A 27,040-nucleotide genomic window follows, 5' to 3' on the forward strand; every position below is an offset into this window, starting at 1 on the left:
AAATAGTAATCACGAGGGGAGGAAAGCAAAAATACAGGTATCTAAAATACATCTGAGGAGTTCCCATTGTGGCTCAGTGGTTAACAAATCCAACTAGGAACCATGAGGTTGTGGGTTCGATCCCTGGCCTCGCTCAGTGGGTTAAGGATCCAGTGTTGCCGTGAGCTGTGGTATAGGTCACAGATGCGGCTTGGATCCCTGTGGCTCTGGTGTAGGCTGGCGGCTAGAGCTCCGATTAGACCCCTAGCCTGGGAACCTCCATATGCCGTGGGTGTGGCCCTAGAAAAAAACAAAAAAATAAAAAAATAAATAAAATGCATCTAAAATTAAGAGATGGAATAATCAAAGGATCATTCCAAGAGGCATTAAATAATTTTATAAATGCACCTAACATAGAAGCACCTCCATATATAATGCAAATGTTAATAGACATAAAGGAGAAATTGACAGTAACACAGTAATGGTGGGGGACTTTAACACCCCAATAACATCAATGGACAGATCATCCAGACAGAAAATCAATAAGGAAACACAGGCCTCAAACGACACATTCAACCAGACAGACTTAATGGATATTTATGGAGCATTCCTTCCGAAAGCAGCAAAATACATTTTTTCAGAATACACACGTTCATTACTTTTTAACAGCCACTCCATGCTGGGTATTCTTCCTCTTATTCTTTTAGCTTTTTAGGTGAAATGGCTGAGACATAGCATAATGAAGTGAATAACTTTGAACATGTCCATTTTCCCCCTTGTGCCCACAGTTTTATTGTTTTGGATTTATTTATTTTTTCCCCTTTCCTCTTTTCCTTTGATTACTATATAGTGTCCTTCTTTGTCTCTGCAACAGTCTTTATTTTCAAGTCCACTTTGTCTGATATAAGTATTGCTACTCTGGCTTTCTTATGATTCCTATCTGTGTGGAATACTTTTTTCTGTCCCCTCACTTTGAGTCTCAGTGTCTCTAGATCTGACGTGGGTTGCATATATGCAGGTCTTGTTTCAGTATCCATTCATCCAGTCTATACCTTTTGGCTCTAACATTTAATCCATTTACATTTAAAGTAATGAACACAAGGGTTTGATCCCTGGTCTCACTCAGTGCATTAAGAATCTGGTGCTGCCGTGAGCTGTGGTGTAGGTTACAGATGCAACTTGGATCTGGTGTGGCTGTGTCATAGGCCGGCAGCTATAGCTCTGATTAGACCCCTAGCCTGGGAACCTCCATAAGCCACAGGTGTGGGCCTAAAAGGCAAAAAAATAAAAGCAAAGAAAAAAAAACCCACAAAAATCTATGGGATGCAGCAATAGCAGTTCTAACAGAGAAATACATAGTTATAAAAGCTTAGGTCAGGAAATAAAAATCTCACAAAAACAACCTAACATCATGCCTAAATCAACTAAAGAAGAACAAAACAAACCCGAAGTTAGTAGAAAGAAAAAAATCATAAAGATCAGAGTAGAAATAAATGAAATAGCGACAAAGGAAACAACAGAAAAGGTTAATGAAACTAAGAGCTGGTTCTTTGAAAAGATCAACAAAATTGATAAACCTTTAGCCAAACTCATCAAGAAAATAAGGGAGAGGGTTCCAATCAATAAAGTTAGAAATGAAAAACACAAAGTTACAAGGGACATCACAGAAGTACAAAGGATCATAAGAGACTACTACAATCAACTATATGCTAATAAAATGGACCTAGAAGAAATGGACAAAGTCTTAGAAAGGTATATTCTTCCAAAAGTGAACCAGGAAGAAATAGAAAAGATGAACAGACCAATTGCAAGTGCTGAAGTTGAAACTATGATTAAAAAAACTTCCAACAGGAGTTCCCCTTGTGGCTCAGTGGTAACGAACCAGACTAGTATCCATGACGATGCAGGTTTGATCCTTGGCTGCTCTCAGTAGGTTAAGGATCTGGCAATTGCCGTGAACTGTCGTGTAGGTCACAGACTTGGCTAGGATCTGGCACTGCTATGGCTGTGGCATAGGCTGGCAGCTGTACCTCCAATTCAGTCCCTAGCCTGGGAACTTCCATATGCTGTGGGTGCAGCCCTAAAGAGACAATAAATAAATAAATAAATGGATAAATAAAATAAAACAAACAAAAAAAACACTTCCAACAAACAAAACTCCAGGACAAGATAGATGGCTTCACAGGTGAATTCTACCAAACATTTAGAGAAGAGTTAACACCTACCCTTCTGAATCTCTTCCAAAAAATTGCAGAGGAAGAAACACTCCTAAATTCACCATCACCCTGATACCCAAACTAAAAGATAACACACACAAAAATTATAGGCCAATATCACTGATGGACACAGATACAAAAATCCTTAACAAAATACTAGAAAGCCAATCCAACAATATATTAAAAGGATCACATGGCATGATCAAGTGGGATTTATCCCAGGAATGCAAGTATTTTTTTAAATATCCACAAATCATTGCGATACAGCACATCCACAATAAAGAAAAACCGCATCATCTCAATAGATGCAGAAAAAACTTGATAAAATCCAACACCCATTTGTGATTTTACAAAAAACCTCCAAAAAGTGGGCATAGAGGGAACCTACCTCAACATAATAAAAGGCCATATATGACAAACCCATAGCTAACATCATTCTCAATGGTAAAAAGCTGAAAGCATTTCTGCTAAGATCAGGAACATAATGAGGATGTCCACTTGGCACTTTTTTTTCAACTTAGTTTTGCAAGTCCTAGCCAAGGCAATCAGAGAAAAAAATAAAAGGAATCCAAATTAGAAAAGAAGTAAAACTATCACTGTTCGCAGATGACATGATACTATACATAGAAAATCCTAAAGATGCTACCAGGAAACTGGTAGAGCTCATCCATGAATTTGGTAAAGTTGCAGGATACAAAATTAATATGCAGAAATCTACTGCATTTCTATATGCTAACAATGGAAGATTAGAAAAAGAAATTATGGAGACAATCACAATTACCATCTCATCGAAAATAATAAAATACCTAGGAACAAACCCACCTAGAGACAAAAGACCTGTACTCTGAAAACTCTAAGACACTGATGAAAGAAATCAAAGATGACACACACCATGCTCTTGGATTGGAAAAATCATTATGGCCAAAATGGCTCTACTACCCAAGGCAATCTACAGATTCAGTGTGATCCCTATAAAATGATCAAGGACATTCTTCACAGAGGTAGAACAAGATATTTTTTAATTTGTATGGAAACACCAAAGACCCCAAATAGCCAAAGCAATGCTGAAAAAAACGGAACTGGAGTAATCAGACTCCATGACTTCAGACTATACTACAAAGCTACAGTTATTCACAACAGTATGGCACTGACACAAAAACGGAAATATAGATCAGTGCAACAGCACAGAAAGCCCAGACATTAACCCACGCACCTATGGTCAATTAATCTATGACAAAGGAGGCAAGAACATACAGTAAAGACAGCCTCTTCAGTTACTGATGCTGGGAAAACTGGACAGCTACAGGTAAAAGAATGAAATTAGGACACTAACAGCAGGCTGAAAAATAAACTCAAAATGGATCAAAGACCTAAATGCAGGCCAGAAAACTATAAACCTCTTAGAGGAAAACATAGGCAGAACACTCTCAGACATAAACCAAAGCAGTACCTTTTCAGAGCCACCTCCTAGAGTAATGAAAATAAAACCAAAACCAAATGGGACCCAAGTAAACTTAACTTTCTGCACAGCAAAGGACACCATAAACAAAACGAAAAGATGACCCACAGCAGGTATCGGAATGGAAGAAAATACCTGCAAATGAAGTGACTGATGAGGGAGTAATCACCAAAAATATATCAACTACTCATGCAGCTCGATATTCAAAAAAAAACAGGAGTTCCCACAGGAGTCCAGTGGGTTAATGATCTGGCTTGTCTCTGTGGTGCTGCCTGTTCCATCTTGGGCCCAGAGCAGTGGGTTAAGGATTGGGCATTGCTGTAGCCGTGACCTAAGTCAAAGATGCAGCTTGGATTTGAACTTTGGCCTGGGAGCTTCCATGTGCCGTAGGTACGGCCAAAAACAAACAGCCCAATCAAAAAACAGGCAAAAGACTGAGAGAGACATTTCTCCCAAGAAGACATACAGAGAGATGGCCAAAAACCACATGAAAAGATGCTCAACATCTCTAATGATTAGAGAAATGCAAATCAAAACTATAATGGGGTATCACCTCACTCCAGTCAGAACCATCATCATTGAAAAGTCTACAAATTAATGCTGGAGAGGGTGTGGAGAAAAGGGAACTCTCCTACACTCCTGGTGGAAATGTAAATTGTGCAGAACAGTGTGGAAGTTCCTTAAACAACTAAAAATAGAACTACCACATGAGCCTGCAGTCCCACTCCTAGGCAGATATCCGACAAAAACTCTAATCTACACATGCACCTCAGTGTTCATTGCCATAAGGCAACCTGTATGTCCAAAAAATGAAATAATGTCATTTGCAGCAACATGGATGGACTTAGAGATGATCATACTAAGCCAGACAAATATCATATGATATCAGTTATATGTGAAATCTTAAAAAAAAAAAAGGAACTCATTTATAAAACAGGAGACTCAGACAACCAACTTATGGTCACCAAAGGGGAAAGGGGGAGGGATAAATTAGCAGGTTGGGATTAACGCATAAAACAAATAACCAGTAAGGATCTATTGTACAGCACAGGGAACTATATGCAGAATTTTTTTAATAACCTATAAGGGAAAAGGGACAGGTGGTGGGGGAGGGATGGACTGGGGGTCTGGCATATCCACACAGAGGTACGTGGAATGACTGGCCAACGGGGATCTGCCGTAGAGCACAGACAACTCTACCCAATATTCTGTGATCATCCATGTGGGAGAAGAATCAGAGAGAGTGGAGATGTGTACATATATGACTGGGTCACTTTGTTGTACAGCAAAAATTATCACAACACTGTAAATCAATATACCTCAATGAAACTTTAGAAAAATGGGGAAAAAAACCTACAAGGGAAAAGAATCTGGAAAGATATGTGTGTGTACATATTAGATATTATGTGCACATATATACATAATATACATACATGCATATAATACACTGGTGCACTGTGTAACATACTTATATGCATATATACCTATATTATGTGAATGTATATAACTGAATTACTGTGCTTATGCCTGAAACTAATATGACATTACAATCAATTAGAGCTCAGTAACAAGAAAAAAATGTGAATTATTATTTTCAAAAGGTGTATTTTGTGTCACTGAGTTTTTTCAAGTCTTCCTCCAAGTATGATTGGTTGAAAAAATGAGCAACATCCTTGTGCAGGGTAGCAAGAATTTTGTCTCCACTGCATTTTGTCACATATTAAGTAAATTTATTTAGATTGTAACATTATACAAAGGGTGCTTGAATTCCTTAAATTCTTAGCACACCTGCTTGCCAAATAGTCATTTCTATTTGACTAAATAGTCATTTCTGCATATGTTAGTATTTTTAAAATGTGTTTCCATAAGCCATTGTGTGCTTTTCTTGGCTATGAGATTGCAAGGTCAAGTCACTGAAGGAAGGGAGGATCCTTGTTTTTAAACTCTTCATTGACCTTTAAGAAGCAAACAGAAAGGGCTCGTATCATAAACATGTTTTTGATGAATTGTGACAAACACTTTCCTATCACTAGCACCAAGATGAAGATTTAGAATAATCCCAGCTTCCCAGAAACTCATGTCCAGAAGAGAATTTTTTTTTTTTTTTTTGCCATTTCTTGGGCCGCTCTCGAGGCATATGGAGGTTCCCAGGCTAGGGGTTGAATCACAGCTGTAGCCACCGGCCTTCGCCAGAGCCACAGCAACGCAGGATCCGAGCCGCATCTGCAACCTACACCACAACTCAGGGCAACGCTGGATCCTTAACCCACTGATCAAGGCCAGGGATGGAACCCGCCACCTCATGGTTCCTAGTCGGATTCGTTACCACTGCGCCACGACGGGAACTCCAGAAGAGAATTTTTTTTATTAATTGTAGTAGAAAAACCACATAAAAAATATCAGCTCTTAAGTGCACAATTCTGTAAAATATATTCACATCATAGTCCAACCTTCAGAAATTTCTCATCTTGCAAATCTGAAGCACTCTACCCATTAAACAACAACTCTCCCTTTCCCTCTTCCTCCAGCAACCACCCTTCTACTTTGTTTCTATCAATTTGATTATTTTTGATACTTCACATAAGTGAAATCAGAGAGTAGGTCTTTTTGTGACTGGCTTATTTCACTTAGCATAATGTCTTCGAGGTTTAATCCATGTTGCAGCATGTGACAAGATTTCCTTCCTTTTGAAAGCTGAATTTTATCCATTGTATGGAAAAAAACACATTTTTTGTTTATCCATTCATCTGATGGACATTTGGGTTGCGTCCACCTCTTGGCTACCGGGAACAGCGCTGCAATGAACACGGGAGTGCAAATAGGAGAATGTCTTTTGATACTAAAAGTAGCCAACGTTGCTTGATGACATTCATTGTCGGGAACTGTTCTCAAGACTATCTCGTTTAAGCTTCACAGTGATAATATGAACTAGGAAGCGCTCTTATTAGCCTCATTTTACAGATTAATAAAATGAGCAACAAGAAGGTTAAGCAACTTTTCCAAGTTCGCACCAGCGGATTTGGGATTCTCATTTGATCTAACTGGCACCAGTTCCACACAATTTTAACCACTGTGCTATACTGCCTCTCATTTTCCATAAATGCTATAAAGCATCCCCTATGATGTTTTGCTCATGAGTGTGCTCATAAAATGTTCAGAGCTCCCCTTTAATTAAAAGCATGAGCATTCCCCCTTGGAGCCCCAAGTTTCTTTCAATTTTGAGTCATTTACAAACTGCAGTATCATAAGACATATTATGCACTCAACCTTGTAAAGCTTTTCTTGTTCTGGCCGAGCATTGCAGATAATGCTGTACATTAAAAAGAAGTAATCAAAATTAGCTTCATGTACTCAATTCTATTAAAAAGTTATTAGCAATTAATACAGAATTAAGGGGGAGGGGACTAATTAGCCCTCTTGCCCTGAAAATTACTGGGTCCTTTTCATTATACTCCTAAGGGGTATTTTACCCAATAACATTCCGTTTCAGATTAATGTAAAATGAAAACTACAGTATTTGAGAATGCTAGCTCTAAAACGATTACAAACCACAAATCTCACAAAGATTAATAGGGAAGGAAGGGAAGGAGTATCAAGCAGAACAACGAACTATTAATAATTCTCAACAAGATGAAGGTAGTAAAATCGATGTGTCAATCATTCTACCAGAATCAAGAAGCCACAATGTTTTTGGAGGGCGTGGCCAGGCTTACGTAAAGCAAGACTCAATATAATTTTTTATAGGTTAAACTAGGCTTTCAAGAGTGGTGATTACTGCATAGTTACAAAAGAAACATACCCCATAAATTCTAATTTTAAAAATGCAAGAGCCTATACACAAAAATACTGTTTTCTTACACAAATCACAACTACAATGAGGTACCACTTCACACTGGTCAGAATGGCCATCATTAACAAGTCTACAAGTAACAAATGCTGGAGGGGGTGTGGAGCAAAGGGAACCCTCTCCCCCACTGTTGGTGGGAATATAAACTGGTACAACCACCGTGGAAAACAGTGTGGAGGTTCCTCAGAAAACTAAAAACACAATTACCATATGATCCAGTCCAGCAATTTCACTCCTGAGCATACATCTGGGAGAAAACTGTAATTCAAAAAGGTCTATACATCCCTATTATAGCCGTACTATTCACAATAGCCAAGACGTGAAAACAAACTAAATATCCACTGACAGATTAATGGATTAAGATGTGGTATATATACACCATGGAATGCTAGTCACCCATAACAAAGAATGAAATAATGCCATTTGCAGCAACATAGATGCAACTAGAGATGATCATGTTATGTCGGACTTCATATGTTAAGTGAAGAAAAGACAAATACCATATGATATCATTTATATGAGGAATCTAAAGTATCACACAAATGAAGCAATATACAAAACAGAAACACTCACGTAGATAACAGACTTATGGTTTCCAAGGGGGAAGGGGTCTGAGTGGGAGTTTGGGGTTAGTAGATGCAAACTATTACATTTAATTTAGAATGGATAAGCAATGAGGCCCTACCGTATTGCACAGGAAACTAACTATATCCAGTCTCTTCGGATAGACAATAATGGAAGATAACATGAGAAAATGTGTGTGGGGGGAGTTCCTGTCATGGCCCAGTGGTTTAACAAATCCAACTAGGAACCATGAGGTTGCAGGTTTGATCCCTGGCCTCGCTCAGTGAGTGAAAGATCTGGCGTTGCTGTGAGCTGCGGTGTAGGTCGCCGACGCGGCTCGGATCCTGCGTGGCTATGGCTGTGGTGTAGGTCAGCAGCTACAGCTCTGATTCGACCCCTAGCCTGGGAACCTCCATATGCCATGGGTGTAGCCCTAAAAAGATCAAAAAAAAAAAAAAAAAAAAGAGAGAGAGAGAGAAAAGAAATAATGTCATTTGCAGCAACATGGATGGAACTAGAGATTATCAAGACTGGGTGAAATATGTCAGGAAATATACAACAGGTATCACTTATGTGGAATCTAAAATATCACACAAATGAACCTACCTACAAAACAGATCCTCAGACATAGAGAACAGAGGTGTGGTTCGCAAGGCTGAGGGGGTTGGGGAAGGGATGGAGTGGGAAGCGGGAGTTAACAGAAGGGATAAACGAGTTCCTATTGTACAGCACAGGGAACTACACTCAACATCCTATGATAAACCATAATGGAAAAAATATTTTTAAAAATTATATGTATGTATAACCCAATCACTTTGGACAGCAGAAGTTAACACTACATTGTAAATCAACTATACAAACAAAAAAAAATTTTTTAATACTTCAAAAAAAACAAAAACAAAACAAACAAAAAAAAAAACACCTACTCCCGTCTTCACTTCTAGGCAAAACTGTCTTCCTGCACAAGAAGCCAAAAACTGTTTCAAGGGTAAGAGTGACAACTCCAAATTAACCACTAGGGGGCAGAAGCAGATAGAAACTGACCAACAAATTACCTTGAGAACCCACTGACACTTGGAGTGACTTGAAAGATGGCTGATAATTGCCTCCTGTATGCTAAAGGAATTTGAAATTTTATATTTCCTTATTAAGAACCAGAAACCAAGATAAAATTGCCTGATTCTCTCTTGCTCCTGTTCTGATGCTTGGGTCACCATTTGGTCAGAAATACTGCCGTGACAGCAGCTCCTCGAATATAAGACTTTACTGTTTTATTTTCTGTTCCTCTCCACCTCCAGCCTTACAGACCTCTTTATCCCCACAGCCACTTGGTTTATTCTGGCTTTGGCTTGTGGTTATCCCTCGTTCCCTTGGCAACTTGTGGTCTCATCAGAGAAGCAATATCCAGGCAAATCTATTTATAAAAGCAGCCTATTGCCACACACATTTAACCTATACCAGTCATGTCATAAAAGGCATAGAGTTCATGCCTCCCACTCTGTTGCACTTTGTTGAGGTTTAGCCAGGAAAAGCTGCCAAGGAAGGATTCAACAGGTACCAAATATACATGATAAAACCTGGCATTGGGGAGTTCCCGTCGTGGCGCAGTGGTTAACGAATCTGACTAGGAACCATGAGGTTGCGGGTTCGGTCCCTGCCCTTGCTCAGTGGGTTAACGATCCGGCGTTGCCGTGAGCTGTGGTGTAGGTTGCAGACGCGGCTCGGATCCTGCTGTGGCTCTGGCGTAGGCCGGTGGCTACAGCTCCGATTAGACCCCTAGCCTGGGAACCTCCATGTGCTGCAGAAGCGGCCCAAAGAAATAGCAAAAAGACAAAAAAAAAAAAAAAAAAAATCTGGCATTGACACCAATTCTGAAAACTTTATCCTATATAATAAGCCCACAGGCACAGTTTTTGTAAGGCAGTAGAAGCTGGATTGTGACATATCCTAAACAATGTCATCTATATATCAACTGCAACTGTCTCTACGCAGAGGAGAAATAAACACTGTTTTCTCATTCAGCAAACTGGGCATCTAAGATGTCAAACTAAGATGCACACTGTAGGAGACCTTGTCCTCCTGGAGACCACAATCGAGTCGGAAGCCAGATACCAAAAAGCACAAATAGCATAAATAACATATTGCATTCTATGTGAAATCACCGTGATTTGGAAGGGGTATTGCGGAGCCAGGAGGGGGACACTGAAAAGGAGGGATCAGTTATAAACAAACGCTTTGCTTCCTGGGGAAGGGCAGCCCAAGTCCATTGCTAAAGGATGAAGAGATCTGGCCAGGTCTACGCAAAGTGGAAGAGTGATAGAGCCAAGGCGGACATTTGGAGCAAGGGACAGGCAAGAGCAGGACGGGTGTGCTGGCAGTCGGGCAGGCACCATCATCAGGTCTGTGTGGATGCTGCAGTCAATGGGGGTCGAGAGGAACAGGGCAGGAGAAGCAGCCAGGACCTGAGCTCTATGGGCCTGATACAACAGGTTGAGAACTGGGGGTGTCACCATGTAGGCATCAAGGGAACGGTTGCCTGGGGAACTGTTCTGAACAGAGGAAATAGATCATTTTGCAAGAAATCGAGAAGCATGAGCTTAAGGTCAGAAAAGACTAGTTAAGAGGCTACGATTATCCAGAAAGATGTTGCAGGCCTTAACTAGAGCACTGAGATGGGGTAGAAAGGGGTTACTTTGGAGGACTCAGATTGGCAGGGCTTGGTATATGAGGAGGGATCCAGGATGACTCTTGGAGCTCCCGCTTGGATGACTAGGAGGCCAGCGGGGCCACCGGTGAAGACAGCAACCACAGAAACAGGGTCAAGGGACCGCAGTGAGTCTGGTTTTAGACAGTTAGAACTTGAGGTTGTCCACAGGCAGACCCCCCGACAGACATGCGACTATCAGCCAGATGAGTCTAACTCCAGAGGTTGGTTAGGCTGCACTCCTGTCACCGGTAGCAGAAAATATGGAGTGATTTGAGATTTTCCCAGAGGATGAACAGAAGAGCAAGGACTGGACAGCCAGAGAACCCCAAGGGTGAAGGAATAGGGGGAGGACATGGCTCATTAGGCTGGGGTAGAGACGGAATGGCAGAAGCTAGCATCTTTTGGTAGAAAGTTCTACAAAGACCGCAGGCACCAGGCTAGCTGCACCCAAGGTCCTACCCATAACATTCGTTTAGTAAATATTTGAATGCCTAGCACTGGGACAGGCCCCACACCTGGGAGGGAGCCACTAGGCAATCTACCACGGACGCTTGACCTCAGGAGCCTCGGCATCCAGTTGAGGAACCAAAACTCACTTCATAGAAGAGGTTAAACGAGCGCCTAAGGAAACACCAAATGGCTGGGGAGGGCAAGGCCTAGAGGACTCTAGGGAAGAGCGAGGCAAGATTTCAAAGCGATGCACGACCTGGCTGACCTGGGGGGCCAGATGGGCCACGGGTGGAGGGTTCTAAGAAAAGGAACCATGAAGGCCAAGGACAATGGTCCTTTCTACTGTGGATGGAACCGCCACGTCACCTTTGAGAACACAGACAGATCCTATTGGGAAGGCAGCTCAAAGCCAGGACAAAAGGGCCCGAGTGCTGGCCTGGGGAGTTCAGACTGTGTCGAAGGGGAAATGGCAAAGTTCCGAGCAGGACAAGGATTGCCTTCACTAAGCAGCAGTTACCAAGTGTGTATTCTGCAAAGAAGAAGAAATAACTCTGACCTTCAGAGAGAAAAGCAAGCAGTGTTTGAGAGCAATTAATACAACTGGCGTATCTTTTATTACCTACCTTTCAAACAGTCTGAAATCCATTTTTTTTTTATTTTGGCCTCAGGAGGTATCCCTCCTCTGAGCTTTTGGTTGTCACATTTCCTGGCTACTGGTCTTTTCTGCTTAACCCTCAAAACTTCAAAAAGAATAAAACGGTACTTCAGTGGAATTCAGCCTATGAGATTCTATCAACGTTTTAACTTTTATAGTAGGTTTTTCTCCTTCAGCGAGTCGCAGAGACATCGGATTCTTCAGGAATCACTAAAATGGGTACTTTAGTGAATGATGAACTGATTTCAAAGTGGTGCTACAGAGCAAATGATCTTTCTAAAACGTGACTGTATTTCACCCTCATGTAAAATCCTGAAGTCTCAGGAGTTCCCGTTGTGGCCTAGCAGGCTACGGATCTGACTAGTATCCAGGAGGATACAGGTTTGATCTCTGGCCTTGCTCAGTGGGTTAAGGGTCTGGCATTGCTGTAGTTGTGGCGTAATGCAGGCCGGCAGCTGCGGCTCCGATTCAACCCCTAGCCTGGGAAACTCCATATGCTGCATGCAGGGCCCTGAAAAGAAAAGAAGACCCACACCTTCAGTCTTCTAATTCAGTGAAAGAAAAGCTAACATGTTAATGAAAAAGAGTGAGAGGCATGAAAAGGCAGTTCAGAAAAAAAGACCTGCCAATAGCCATAAGCACATGAAAATGCTTCCCATTCACACTTATGTGCATTTCTTGAAATGTGGGTGAAGCATAAAAACAGATGAATTCCTGCTTTTCACTCGTGAAAATGTTTGCTATCCTCCTCGTTGGTGAGGGTGTAGGGACTTGCCCCATGTTAATGGCAGCATCAAACCGGTTTGGCCCACAAGGACAGCTTGGCCTTTGTTTTCATGCTGTAAACGTGTAACACTCCTTGACCCAGCAATTCTTCTCCTACAGATCGTCTTGTTCAAGGGTTTCAAGATGTTTGTAAAAGATCTCCCACTGCAGCATTTTTTGCTGTTTTTTTTCTTTCTTTCTTTCTTTCTTTTGTTTTTTAAATGAAATCTAGATCGAGTAAAAGGATATGGGTAGAGTGACAAGAGTAGCCGCAGACACTGGACAGTCATATGCTGTAAATGCTGTAACTCGGGGTGTGCTGTGGTGGCCTTGGCCGTGATCCACACCCTTGCTCACTCACTCCCATCTTCCCTCCCCACAGATCGTTCCCAAAAGCCTGGCCACCAAGTCAAGAGCTGTTTGATGAAAAAGTGCCGACGTTAACCTTACTGGGAAAAATGTGTGGTGCTCGAAAATCTAACTGCAAATACCCTAGAATGTTTTGCAGTTAGAAAACAAAAAAACAAAAAAAAAACACCTAGCGACTCATCTATGACAACAAGTTTGTATAACGAACACTGAACATTGGTTTGCAAGTGTGCACCTAATAAAGGGCCACTGTTCTTACCCAGCGGGAAGAGCCTGAAGAGCGGACAGTGGGTGGCGGAGTGGGGTGCGAGAGAACCCTTCCTTGGCAGATTAGTTCTGCTCTCTATGCCATTTTCTTCACTTTTTGTGGCTCAGTTACCTTGCCATGAGACTGGGTTTTTTGGGGTTTTTTTGTTGTTGTTGTTGTTTGTCTTTTTAGGACTGTACTCACTGCGTATGGAGGTTCCCGGGCTAGGGGTCAAATCGGAGCTATGCTGCCAGCCTACGCCAGCCACATCAAACCCGAGCCTCGTCTGCGACCTACACCACAGCTCACAGCAATGCCAGCTCCTTAACTCACTGAGTGGGGCCAGGATTGAATCCACATCCTCATGGATACTAGCCAGGTTCTCAACCCAATGAACCACAACGGGAACTCCAGGACTTCTTAAAAATCAAGGTAGAGGAGTTCCCCGGTGGTCTAGTGGTTAGGATTCTGTCCTTTAACTGCTGTTCAATCCCCGGTCTAAGAACGGAGACCCCCACATCAAGCCACTGTGTGCCGTGGCAAAAAATAAATAAAACAAAAATAAAACTATAGCACAGAAAAACATTTGTGGGCAAAGTAAAGGCTAACTACAGGCTGTCTGGATCATGTGGAAACAGCACACAATGGACCACAGACTGAATGTGGGGGGGGGTGCTATGGCTTCACACCTCTGAGACTGCATATAAGAAACACAACATTTCTGGCTTCATCCAAACACGGTGCACAGTTCCGATTAGTTCTATGATAACCCCTGACCACACACCATCATTATTCTAAAAAACTGGTGTCTCTGTCTGAAGCCACAGTGCCAAATTTCTCACTACAGTGCAGTTATTACGTTTAGTGGAGGAAAAGTCATCATACCAAATGGGAAAGGTGCTGTGCCCCCGAATGGCGTGTCTTCTCAAGAGCAGTTATAGAAAAGATTAGAAATTGAGTGAAGAAGAAAAAGGTGCAGGACAAGACACCACCATATAATCTCTTTTTAAAAAGGACCTGTACATGTAACACGTGTTTCTGGAGAGAAAATTCTGAAAATACATACAAGAAACTGTAGCAGGTCTTTTTGGAGGAACAAAGCAGGAGGCGAGAAAGACATATTTACCATGGGAAAGTACGATTTTTTTTTAATAGTAAAAAGCAGGTGAAATAAAGAATGCTTCAGGAGTTCCCATCGTGGCGCAGTGGTTAACGAATCCGACTAGGAACCATGAGGTGGCGGGTTCGGTCCCTGACCTTGCTCAGTGAGTTAACGATCGGGCGGTGCCGTGAGCTGTGGTGTAGGTTTCAGATGCGGCTCGGATCCCGTGTTGCTGTGGCTCTGGCGTAGGCCGGTGGCTCCAGCTCCAATTCAACCCCTAGCCTGGGAACCTCCATATGCCGTGGAAGCAGCCCAAAGAAATAGCAAAAAGACAAAAAAAAAAAAAAAAAAAAAAAAAGAATGCTTCAGTGATTTCCCACAGACCAGAGAAAGGGGTCAGAGTTAGGGTTCAGATGTTGACAGAGAGCCCTGAAGGGTCTACCCACACACACCCCACCAAACACTTGCTGCTCCCAGAACGCACCGGGCATCCCTCAACTTCTGGGCTTTTGGGCCATTTGTCTTCCCTCTCTCTGGAATGCCCTTTCCAAACACATCCATCGGAAAACTCCCTCTCAGCGTTCCCGCTGTGGCACAACGGGATTGGCAGCATCTCTGCAGTATCAGGATGCAGCTTCAATCCTCCGCCCCGCACAGTGGGTTAAAGGATCCAGTGTTGCAAGACAGCTGTGATGTAGGTCTCGATTGCAGCTCAGATCTAATCCCTGGCCCAGGCACTCGTTATACTGCAGGGCAGCCAAAGAAAAAAGAAAAAAAAAATCAAAGAAAAAGAAAACCCCTTCTCTGATCCTTCAAGATCTAGCTCAAGTCCACCTTCCTACTGGATGTCTTTCCTGACCACCCTAATGCAGGTAGGCCCAGATGTGCTTTCTGATTCAGCTGATGTGCTATGAATGGCTCCTCCTGGGCCATGTCCAGCTGCTTGAGTCACTATTTTCCAATCTGAGGAAGGAATAGCTTAAAGCAGGGTATGGGATGCATGCCACACCTGCCCTAGTCTGGGTGCAGGCTTCACTCACAAATGTCAAGGCATCTTTTCCAGCTTTCACTCAAAAGAGCCTAACAAATGCTTCCTGCACTTTTCCCCTTAAGGCATATTAGACCCGAAGCCAGGGGATTGTGTCTCACTGGCACAGTTCTTCCTAGGACCGGAAGATGGGGCTCTAGCTGCCAAGGGCTCACCTACTTTTACTCAGAGCAAGCTTCCATTGGGTTATGTTGGCCATTGGGTTATGTTGGCCAATGTGAAGTTAACCTTAGATTCACAAGAAAACTCTGCATCAAATCTCTCCATCAAAACATTCAGCCTCATTTTTTTTAAAAGGAGAGAAAAATAGGAGTTCCCGTTGTGGCGCAGTGGTTAACGAATCTGACTAGGAACCACGAGGTTGCGGGTTCGGTCCCTGTCCTTGCTCAGTGGGTTAACGATCCGGTTTTGCCGTGAGCTGTGGTGTAGGTTGCAGATGCGGCTCGGATCCCGCATTGCTGTGGCTCTGGCGTAGGCCGGTGGCTACAGCTCCGATTCAACCCCTAGCCTGGGAACCTCCATATGCCGAGGGAGCGGCCCAAGAAATAGCAAAAAAGACAAAAAAAAAAAAAAAAAAAAAGAAGAGAAAAATAATCTATAGAAAGAAAATCCTATGACATATGCAGAAGTCTGCTTTATCCTTCATGTCCTCATCCTCAAGGTTAAATGATCACAAACAAAACTGCAGGAAACACTTCAAAATCAGCCAAGAGTAGCCTGTGAGATTCTGAAAAAGAAAAGCAATACAAGGACACCGACCCTATCGGACACTTAAACATACTGGGATGTCTCAACAATTGAGAAAGTGCTTGAATAAAGAATGAGGCCAATGGAAGAGAACTAGAGAGACCAGAAAGTAAACTAGGTACATGATGTTAATATACGATAAAGGTCATCTCTAGCTGATGGCCCTTATGAGGACTACTGGGCTGCGACCAGAAAAATCCAAAGTTGGAGCTATGCCCCAAACTGTACAATGGAACAAGTCCCAAATAGGTTGGAGACTTAAATGTAAAAAAGAAATAAGGGGGAAGTAAAAATAAAAGCATGTCACGAAACATGGATAAATAGACAAAGAATATACACAGATGGCTCACACACACATACACAACCCCCGATATAATTGTCCCATAAAGCATATAAAAATATACCCACGACCTCAGTCATAGCTATAGAAATTCACACTCCAATTACACTGGGGTATTGTTGCTCACTTCTCAGATTGGCAAAACTCTAAACATTTGACAACACATTCTACTGGTAAAGCTGTGGGGCAGCAGGTACACTCACCATTACGTGTGGAGAGGCCAATGTTATAACCCGCTTTCGAAAGCAAATTGACACTATCAGAGTTACAAAACATGTTTACCTTTCAAACCTATTGCACAGATACGCTTGCCCATGTAAGAAATGGTACATGTTCACGATTATTCATTGCAGCGCTGTTTGTAAATTTCAAAAGCTTGGACACAACCCGATTGTCCATTACTAGGGCATTAGTTAAATAAAAGTTTGCCTAATCCATTCGATGGAACACTAAGCAGTTGCTCAAACAGAAGGTATTCTTTTCTATAACCGATGTGGAAAAAAAAATCTCTAGGTTATATGGGGGGGGGAGAGGCGGGACAACATAGATAGTGTGCTTCCTTTTGTGTAAGTGGCAACTGTAAGAATAATTTCTTGTATGTGCTTGTAATTGCATAAGGAAGCCCTGGAACACAAGGAAGATGAGTGATGACTTAAAAGAGCAGAGACAATGGTGGAAGGGATGTGCCTTAATATAGGTCTTTCCATATTACTTTAATTTCTGGCTACTGAGAATCCATTTTCCTTTCAAAACAAACATTTAAAAACTACAGAAACCTTTTGCCAAAGGCAGGGCTAAATAACACAAGGGTGGAGTAGAGCTCATGCGTTAGAAGAAATCCAGGTTAACTGTGTCTTATTAACTTTGCCTCCTTATTAGCATCTGCTGCGATTCTTTGCTTGGCATGATGGCTCTGTCCTACGTCAAACTAGGATGTCAGTACTGCCTGGGTAAGTCGGGAGAACACTAATAATACATTCTTGGGTCCATAGATTAGGTTATACTTTGTCTGGATAGCTTTTTCTATTTCTATCAATTATTCATCGAGAATGCACGTGGTAGAGGATGGTTGCGTACTTTGTGGGTAAATAAAATGTAACTCTTGGCTTCAAGCAAGTGGCATTCGATGGTCAAAAAGCAATTAACCATTTCAAAGTGGGAACTTAGAACAAAGGTCTCCTCACTGAGATTAAGCCATTTAACTTCATGATTGTTAGGGAAACACACCTTGAAATCTTTTCAGGCTATGTGGCCCTGAGGCTGATTTTCATCCTCCACTGTACCAACCCAAAAGGTGTTTTTTGCGATGGTGTTCTGGATCAGAGGGGTGTCAAAATTCAAGCTTTCCTTTTCACATCTCTATTAGCATCTTTTCCTTCATCTTCAGTATCAGGGCTTGCTATGTCCTCACTGTTTTTTTGCCAGCACATCTCTCTCTCTCTCTCCCCTCGTCTCTTTAATGCTGTTCAGTCACCTAGAGAGATGTGCAGTGGCATTCACAGGCAATGATTGGCATCACATTTCCCTCATTATTCTGCCATAGAGTCAGCATTGAAATCGATGGGAAACCAAGTGCAATCACATAAAATTGATTGCCATTTGGGTCCTATTGATTATCCTGCCAAATCTACAACAAGAAGAATAGCTGTGCTGGATGGCAAAAAGGCAGTGACTACATGCGCTTCAGCTGCCATTTGAGGTTGGCGAAAATAGCATTTGCCCATTGATCTAGATCAGAAAGTAAGGAAGAGATGCCCTTATAGCAAAGCAGGCTGGTAGAGGGAAAACATTTATTCTTGGTCCAAGAATGATGACCTCTTAAACTTTAAGGACAATCCTTCAATAATGCCTTTTTTTTTTTTTAACTTCAAAATTTGTTTGAGAACTGAGGACTTCCAGGACCATCTTTGACTGAGTTACCATAGAAAACCCTCCCAGTACAAACACAGAGATGCTGAATAGAATGTATTAAAATAGAATGTATTAACATAGAGCCTAATTTAAAGGGAAAGAAAATCCTTCCAAGTGCAAAAGAGGGAATCAAAAGCAAGGCTCCATGGGTTTGGGGTGGGAATAGGATATAGCATCAGATCTAGATACAGGTCCTCGTGGCCAAGTATTGGGATTTAATGACCATATAGGGAGAGAAGCTGTGGCTGGGGGTCAATTCAAGACAATGAGTTGGAGTGCATTTCGTTTTGTAAAACCAGAATCCCAGAAGAGTTGCCCCTTCATTAAGGCAGACCAGAACTCTCCTCATTGGCTCAAGGATTTAATAAGGAAGTAGTCTCCACCCACAACTTTAGATGGATTTTTAATGTTTCTTGGGAGTTCCCATCATGGCTCAGCCGAAACAAATCTGATGGTGATGAAGGTTTGATCCCTGGCCTCAGTGGGTTAAGGATCTGGTGTTGCCCTGAGCTGTGGTGTACATCGCAGACGTGGCTCGGATCTGGCGTGACTGTGGTGTAGGCCGGCAGCTACGGCTCTGATTGGACCCCTAGCCTGGGAACCTGCAGATGCCGTGGGTGAAGCTCTAAAAAGACACACACACAAAAGTTTCTTATGAGAAAATGAAGCCACAGGTTTATGCTACAAGTAAATGTGTAGTATGAATTTTTACTACCTATATGGTATGGGAATCTCTAAGCTGAGAAGTCAATATAGAAACTTGGTTCCAGACCAATAAAATCTCTAGGAGAGCTACCTGGCTGAAAAAAAAAAAAAATGCAAGTATATCTTGTAGGGATCCCTCTACAATCTGGGACCCATGGGACTTCAGAAATGTGATGGTTTTAAAAAAATACTAACCAAAATAGTCTTGATATTCCACGGATATTTCACTTCATTTCCAGGCAGGCTTGTGACTGCTTCGACCAAAAGAATATAGCTGAAGTGATGCCACATGATTTCTGAGGCTAGACGTTAAGAGGTCTTGAAATCTACCAGCTTTTTTGCTGACTCATTCATGCTGGAGCCCAGGACCTCCATGTAAAGAAGTATCACCATTCTGAGGCTGCCATGCTGGAGGGTTCACACACAGGCGCTCCCACCTACCTAGTCAGCTGAGCCGTCCTAGATCTCTGACCCAGTAAAGCCTTCCGATGACTCTAGGCCCAGTTGGCAGCTGACTGCAACAATAAGAACTCAAGCAAGAACTACCCGGTCAAGCCCTGCCTAAATCCCTGACCCACAAAATCATGAAAAATGTACAATAGCCCTTTTAAACCACTATACCGTAGGGCAATTTGTTCGTAGCAATAGATAACCAGAAAAAGGGAGCAGGAAATCTCCGGTGAAGAGACGATAACTCAAAGGGATCCTCAGTGAGGGAGAAGCCCTCAGACAATATGCAGGAAGACGGAGAGATGTGGAGACAGTGCAGTCACCTCAAAGAGACTTTATGGGAGCTATGCTCAAAATGATGAAAGAAGTTTGACACACAGTTTGTTAGTGAGATTGTGGAGAATCAGGCACTTTCATGATGGTTGGTGGGGCACAAAATGTTTTAATCCTTATGAACAATTGAGTTCTATCAAAATTACAAATGTAGCTAGCTAGCCTTTGACCTAGCAAGGCCATCTGTGGCTGTCACATAGATATACCAGAGTGCTCCTAAAATGACCTATGTACAAGTTATTCACTACAGTATTATCTTCAAGGGTAAAAAGAAACAAGCCAAGCGCAGGGTACTGGTTACACTAACCATGATGTGTCCACACAACGCAATGCTATGTAAAGGTAAAAAGGAATGAGGTCATGTTTCTATGTGCAAAAAGTCAAACAGGCCATTGTTAGTATATGCTGATGTCTTACGGTGAGAAAGAAAATCAGAATGTTACAAAATCCTTATACTTGTATAAGAACGCTGGGAAGATACATAGGAAACTACCAAATAATCTTACCTACTTAGGGAGGGATGTGTTCTTTCGATGTTTAAGCTATAGAAATGAGAATTTAAAGTGAGACCTTTGAAGACAGGAGTTAAAACAAAGACATGAAGAAAGGTTTTGTTTTTGTTTTGTTTTTTTTTTTTCAGGGCTGCACCCAAGGCATATGGAAATTCCCAGGCTACGGGTAGAATCGGAGCTGCAGCTGCCAGCCACACTGTAGCTCACAGCCACGCCAGATCCTTAACCCAATGAGCGAGGCCAGGGATTGAACCCGCATCCTATGGATACGAGTTGGGTTCGTTACTGCTGAGCCACAACAGGAACTCTGTGAAGAAAGAATTTTAAAAAGGAACACGAAAAGTAGCTATTAGAATTAAAATCCAGTATCTGCTTAGACACATCTGAAAACAAACTGAAAATTGCTTATAGTTCAGCAAAGAGAAATAAAGAGGTGGAAAATACGACCAAAAAATTAACATGGAGGAAAGAATGAGAAGGTGCAACATATTTTTTTTTTTTTTGTCTTTTTGTCTTTTGTCGTTGTTATTTCTAGGGCCACTTCCCGTGGCATATGGAGGTTCCCAGGCTAGGGGTCGAATCAGAGCTGTAGCCACCGGCCTACACCGGAGCCACAGCAACGCGGGATCCGAGCCGCGTCTGCAACCTACACCACAGCTCACGGCAACGCCAGATCGTTAACCCACTGAGCAAGGGCAGGGACCGAACCCACAACCTCATGGTTCCTAGTCGGATTCGTTAACCACTGCGCCACGACGGGAACTCCAACACATTTGATAAGAGTTCCAGAAGGAGAAGTTCAACACAGTGAAGCTGCAAAATAACAAAAACAAAGCGAAAATTGTAATGGGGGGAGAAAAGACCAAAGAATAAAAATTAGACTGAAAAAAGGCTTATCATCAACAACGTCAGAAGATAATTGAATACTATCTTCAACTGTTAACCTCAATTCTATTCTCAAACTAAGCTGCGTTCATTCAGGCTTGAGTCAAAACAAAGACATTTTTAGAAAAACAAAGGAAGAGTTATCAGACACTGGCTGAAAAAGCTCCAAAGGATATAGTTCCATAAGGAAACTGAACCTAGAATGAAGAAGTGGAATCTAAGAGGCAATGAGAGTTGTCATGACTCAATAAGGAATTCAAATCTAAATAAACGTTAACTATAAAAGCAACAACAATGATAATGAGTAATAGGAAGTTAGAAACATGGAACAACTAAATGCTAGACAACAAAAACATGCAAGATGGGAGTTCCCATCGTGGCGCAGTGGTTAACGAATCTGACTAGGAACCATGAGGTTGCGGGTTCGGTCCCTGCCCTTGCTCAGTGGGTTAACGATCCGGCGTTGCCGTGAGCTGTGGTGTAGGTTGCAGATGCGGCTCGGATCCCGCGTTGCTGTGGCTCTGGCGTAGGCCGGTGGCTGCAGCTCCGATTCAACCACTAGCCTGGGAACCTCCACATGCCACGGAGCAGCCCAAGAAATAGCAAAAAAAAAAAAAAAAAAGACAAAAAAACAAAAAACATGCAAGATGGGAGGATTCTGCTTGGAGTTTATGTTCCAAAGTTTTATCTTGTTCAGGAGGAGGGCAGAGATACTAACTTTCTAGGTCAATATACATGTTAAGCATTTAAGAGTTCCCACTAAAAGGATAGAAATAGAGTAGCTTCCAAATGAGAAGATGAAAAAAAGAGAGGAAGCAATACCAAAAAGATGAATTAAAAAATAGAAACTACAAGGTGTGGAAAGAAAACGCGAAAGACGTTAGAAATAAAAACGCATTAGTAACCACAAAAACATGAATTCAACTCAAATTATAGTTTCTCACCTCAGATTTTTTTAATCCAGAAAAACTCCCTAAATATGACAGAAAAGGGCTGAAAGGGATTAAGATATGCCATCCAAAGAGTAACCCAACAGACCCTCCAAATATTTAAAGTCTCCCCCCAAAAAAAATTACGGCATAGAAAATTTTACGCTACGATTAGTGGAGGATTTTAACACATCTCACTCAGAAAGATATAGATTAAAAGGAAAACTTCAGTGTACAGAAGAATCAAACACAATTAACAAGCTTGATCTAATGGAATGTGTAGAACAAAATCCAACAACCTGTGAATATGTTTCACAACACCTGAGAATGCTTACAACTGATTTTGTACTTCGTTATAAAGATGTCTCCAAAATGTCTAAGAGTATCTCACTCCCAGGCAAAAATTCTGATCTAGAAATCATTAAAAAAAAAAAAAGAAATCATTATACTACCTTACATCATCTATCATTTGATTTCTTCAGTGTTCGCTCACACCTGTGTGTGGGCACCTGCCCAATCGCACTCATCTCCAGGGAACAGCACTCATCTCTAGGGAACAGTGTGGTTTTTTTTTTTTCCCCCCTGTTGGCTTGAGATATCGTCTCCTATGATTTCACCATCTACACATGGCCATCTTCATTGTTTTCGAGCTGCCCATCAGAAGGGCGTTGTTGCCAACATTTCTACATGTTGATAAATGAGATCCGTGAGCTCTTAGTTTGACCACAACTGAAAGTTTCGGTAGCAAGGATGAAACGGATAGGAGACAAAATAAAGAGGTCTTAAAAATATTTTTTTTGTTCCTTGTCAACATATTTAAACATTCTCATTAGCTCCATAGCTTTAGAAGAAAATAGCTGAAATACGGAGAAACTCATTGCTTTATTAAACATTCCCCTGATCTTAGTCCTGTTAATTTGACAGCATGAGAGAACCTGTATTGGCAGAATGATGACAAACAAATAATGGAGTCTGACCTCTTTCTTTATCACAAGATGAGCTGTGGCACTGATAGGGTAGGAAGATGTTTTGTTCCCTTTTTACATCAAGCTCAGTACAAAATTCTATAGTTCTGAAGCCTATAATTACTGCCTTGCATGTATGACAAGTTTAAGAATTAAGACTGTCTTTTACAAAAGTTTCAGATGTTACAATTTCCAAACAAGTCTTATGGTAACATGACTGGGGCTTGGGATGAAAGATCTTGTCTATGTGACAAGAAGCTGAAGACGTATTCTCTAAATCTGTCCCATTGCTATTGAGGGCGCTGACAATTTTAGACCATCAATGCAAAGCTTACAGTACCCATCAGTTGACACATAATGTCGCGACATGTGAATTATATCAGGCTGAGTTGTATCAAGAATGCAGACTTATAATTGTACACAAAAATATATGTAAAGACAGACTGGGTAATACCCTATTGCTCCTCCTGGGCCACCTAACTGGTAAAGGACACCTCAGCATTTGACTCTGGGTGTCCCTTATTCCAACGCTTATGTTTTTTCCACCATACAATTTTGCTCTGTGCTCTACAAGCTGTGTATTTTGAGCTAAGCACTTAATTCACTTGACGGTACATTTTGTATCCGTACCAGAATTCTTCTTTACCTTGCAAAATGAGTTGCAATCGGGTTGTATCATTTCAGTCTCAGAAGCAGCTCGGTCCTCCCACACTCTGAAGAATGAATGCATCACCCGTTTTATCGAATTTCCTGTACCACACCAATCGTAACCAAACATAAACAAATCTTATGTTTCTGTTTGCAGCAATTGAGCTATAGAACTTCATTTACCCACTCATTTGTTCCCTTCTTTAACAAGCATTTATTAGGCATCTACTGTATGCCTAGTATCATATTCGATGTTTGAAAAGGCCATTAAAGATACAACTTCTGGGAGTTCCCTTGTGACATAGCCGGTTAAGGATCTACGTTGTCGCTGCTGCGGGGCAGGTTCGATCCCTGGCCCAGGCACTTCCACGTGCCACTAGAGCACCTCCCCCCACCCCGCCACCCCAAAAAGCTACAACTTCTATCATGGGAATGCTTATAATTCAGCTGGAGAAAAGCAATAGACACTTAATAAAACCATTGATTAGTCTTACAATATACAGGCAAACATGAGACTGTATGTTTCGGACTTCAAAGAAAGGGTCATATCATTATAAAATGGCTTTGAGGAGGTAAGGCTTACTTGCTAAGTAGACTCAAAGACTTGAAGAAAAATGTGATTTAGTTCAGCTTGGAAGGCAGCTTGGCTTTAGAACATAGGAGGACCCAGAGTGTGGGCCTGAGCCCTCTCTGACCTCCTAAACTGACACGGCTTTCCCTCTTACGGTCCCTGCTTGAGGACCCATCACATTTCCTGTCACCTTTCCAGGCTGCCCGCCTAGTTTCTAATAAGCGGGGGCTGTGTCTTCTCCTCTTAGCACCTCGGGCACCTGGTACATTTCACATATACCTGGTGAATGAATGAGTGGCAGGTGAATCTTGGTTAAAAAAAGGTCTTTGTTGGGACATATTATGACTCTAAATACTTTTGAAAGGTGGTTATCCTGTGGTCCTATTCTGCCCAAATAAACGCTGCTGCACAGAGTGAGCCAAAGGCATATTACTGCCTCGTTTTATTTATGCTATGAAAGATTTTTTAAAAACAACGGCATCTCTTCTTTTAGATGTCGATTGGGTATCTCTCATCTGCTTTTGTGACTCCAGGGTTGACTATTTTTGCCAGATTTGATAACGTAGTGGATGTATTTATGTTCCCAGCTAACTGGACTCATGATAGAACTTTATTTTTTATGAAGGTTTTTATTTTTTAAACCGAATTTTTAAACGTTAATGTTCAGTGCTGAAAGGAGAGCACATGTGCCCAGCCTATTAGAATCACACTTCTTTTCCTACTGTACACTGAGGCTCTTGGATTGAAATGGTTCTAGAAAACCGTCTTTGGAAGTTTGGTGTAGTACTTTAGCTAATGGCTAATGATTCTGTAATAAGTGCATCAAATCTAAACATTCTTATAATGGCTTCTAGTTGCAGCCAGATCATGAAGGCAATAGTTTTTTAATCTCTCCAAATTGCCTCATAACCACTAGGATAGCAAAAGAAACAGTCCACAGGCAACTAAACTTTCAACAAAAGCAAGTGACTGGTAGGCCCATGACCTCCAGAACGTGGGCAAACTCCAACATCAGCAGGACCCCTATGGGTTTCGTAGCTGCGCGAGGCTTCCATAGGGAGGATAATGGGGTGTTCTGATCTTAAGAGACCTAGGACACAGAAACTGGCAACAAATCCTTCCAAAAGAAGTATTCCACTCAGAGTGGAATGTTGAGTAGGAGGATCTGAGAACCACCTGAGAGATATCTTCATAGTTAACATTTGCCAGGACCACGAGAACCCATCACTAAGGTCAATGAAGCCCACATGAACTTCAAAACTACCCAGGAACATCTCCCTGCCTCTGAGGAAGTAAGACACTCCCTGAAAAAGAATCTTGTTGGGAGTAGAATCCAAACTGAGCAAACAGAAACACCAGTGGGAGACAGAAGTTCACCCATCGGCCACGAGAAGGTCCCAACTGCGCAGGTGCCAACAGAGAGGCCACGTTTTTGAAATACTACCCATCAGGACCCGTTACGTAATTCCCAGAGCACAGGGTCAAGGAAAAATCCAGAGCCCCTTGTTCACAAACAATTAAGTTTCGAGGCGGTAACAAAAAAGCATGAAATCCAAAGCAGCAGGACCCTGTGTGACCACACAGGTCACACACCCCTGAGCAGAACGGGAGCCCCTGAGCAGCTCTGATTTGCCCCTCTCTATTCAGGACCCTTCTCCTGCAAGCACAGGAAAACCCACCTCATTTAAACAGGAGCAGGGAGTTCCCATTGTGGCTCAGGGCAAACCAATCTGACCAGTATCCATGAGGACCCCGGTTCGATCCCAGGCCTCGCTCGGTGGATTAAGGATCTGGCATGGCTGTGGCATAAGCCAGCAGCTACAGCTCCAATTTGTCCCCTGGCCTGGGAACTTCCATATGCCGTGGGTGCGGCCCTAAAAAGACTAATTAATAAACAAACACGAGCAATAGAAACAGACTGTGAGCAAACCCTTTACAATGACAACCTGAGGAAAAAGGAATGAACCAGATAATACACCAACCAGACAATGAAGGCACAGTAGAAAACTATGACATGAAACTTTTACATAATAATAGAAAATAAAGTTAAAAGAAACCAAGAGGATTATAAAGCTATGCAAAAAGTGTTACCGAGTGCAGGTTCGTGTGCCAGACGCAGACTGAGGCCAAACAAATAGAACCGTCGGCGTTTGGAGCAGAGAAAGGCTGCTGGCTGGGCCAAGCAAGAAAAACCTCCCTGGAGGGTTTCAGCAAAGCATTTTTAAAGGCCAGGTGAGGGAGGTGCGTCCCAGGGTCCGTGATCAGCTGGTGCCCAATTCTCTGATTGCTTGGTGGTGATTGGTTGATGTGATCAATCCTTAGGCTCCAGAAGGGGGGGGGGCACCTGAGATCCTCAACTAGTTAACTGCTTCCATTTGGTGATGGTTTTAGCATCTGAAAAACTCAGGGAATATGCATCAGCTACTATTATCTCAGCACCTCAGAGACAGCTAAAGCAGGGGATGTGGGGGAGGGGTCCTGCTCGGTTACAATTCCCCCATTTCCTTTGGTACTTAGCTTCAGTCTCGAGGGGCAGAGGTGTTGGACACGAAAGGGAAGGATGTGAATCAAAGAGCAAAGGAACTTGGTTCCCATCTCCAATCCTGTTCCATCCTTTTCCAAATCTTTCAGGGAAC

General features: G+C 42.2%; 1 long non-coding RNA gene across 1 annotated transcript; it reads right to left on the reverse strand.

Moving 5' to 3' along the window:
- LOC110257794 lies at window positions 22,227–27,040 on the reverse strand. Its single transcript, XR_002340772.1, has 3 exons — window positions 26,496–27,040; window positions 23,832–23,935; window positions 22,227–22,631 (listed from the first exon to the last, which is right to left on the reverse strand). It is a non-coding gene; the product is annotated as an uncharacterized LOC110257794 (long non-coding RNA).

The sequence above is a fragment of the Sus scrofa genome, chromosome X, assembly GCF_000003025.6.
Source record: "Sus scrofa isolate TJ Tabasco breed Duroc chromosome X, Sscrofa11.1, whole genome shotgun sequence".
Lineage (NCBI taxonomy): Eukaryota > Metazoa > Chordata > Mammalia > Artiodactyla > Suidae > Sus > Sus scrofa.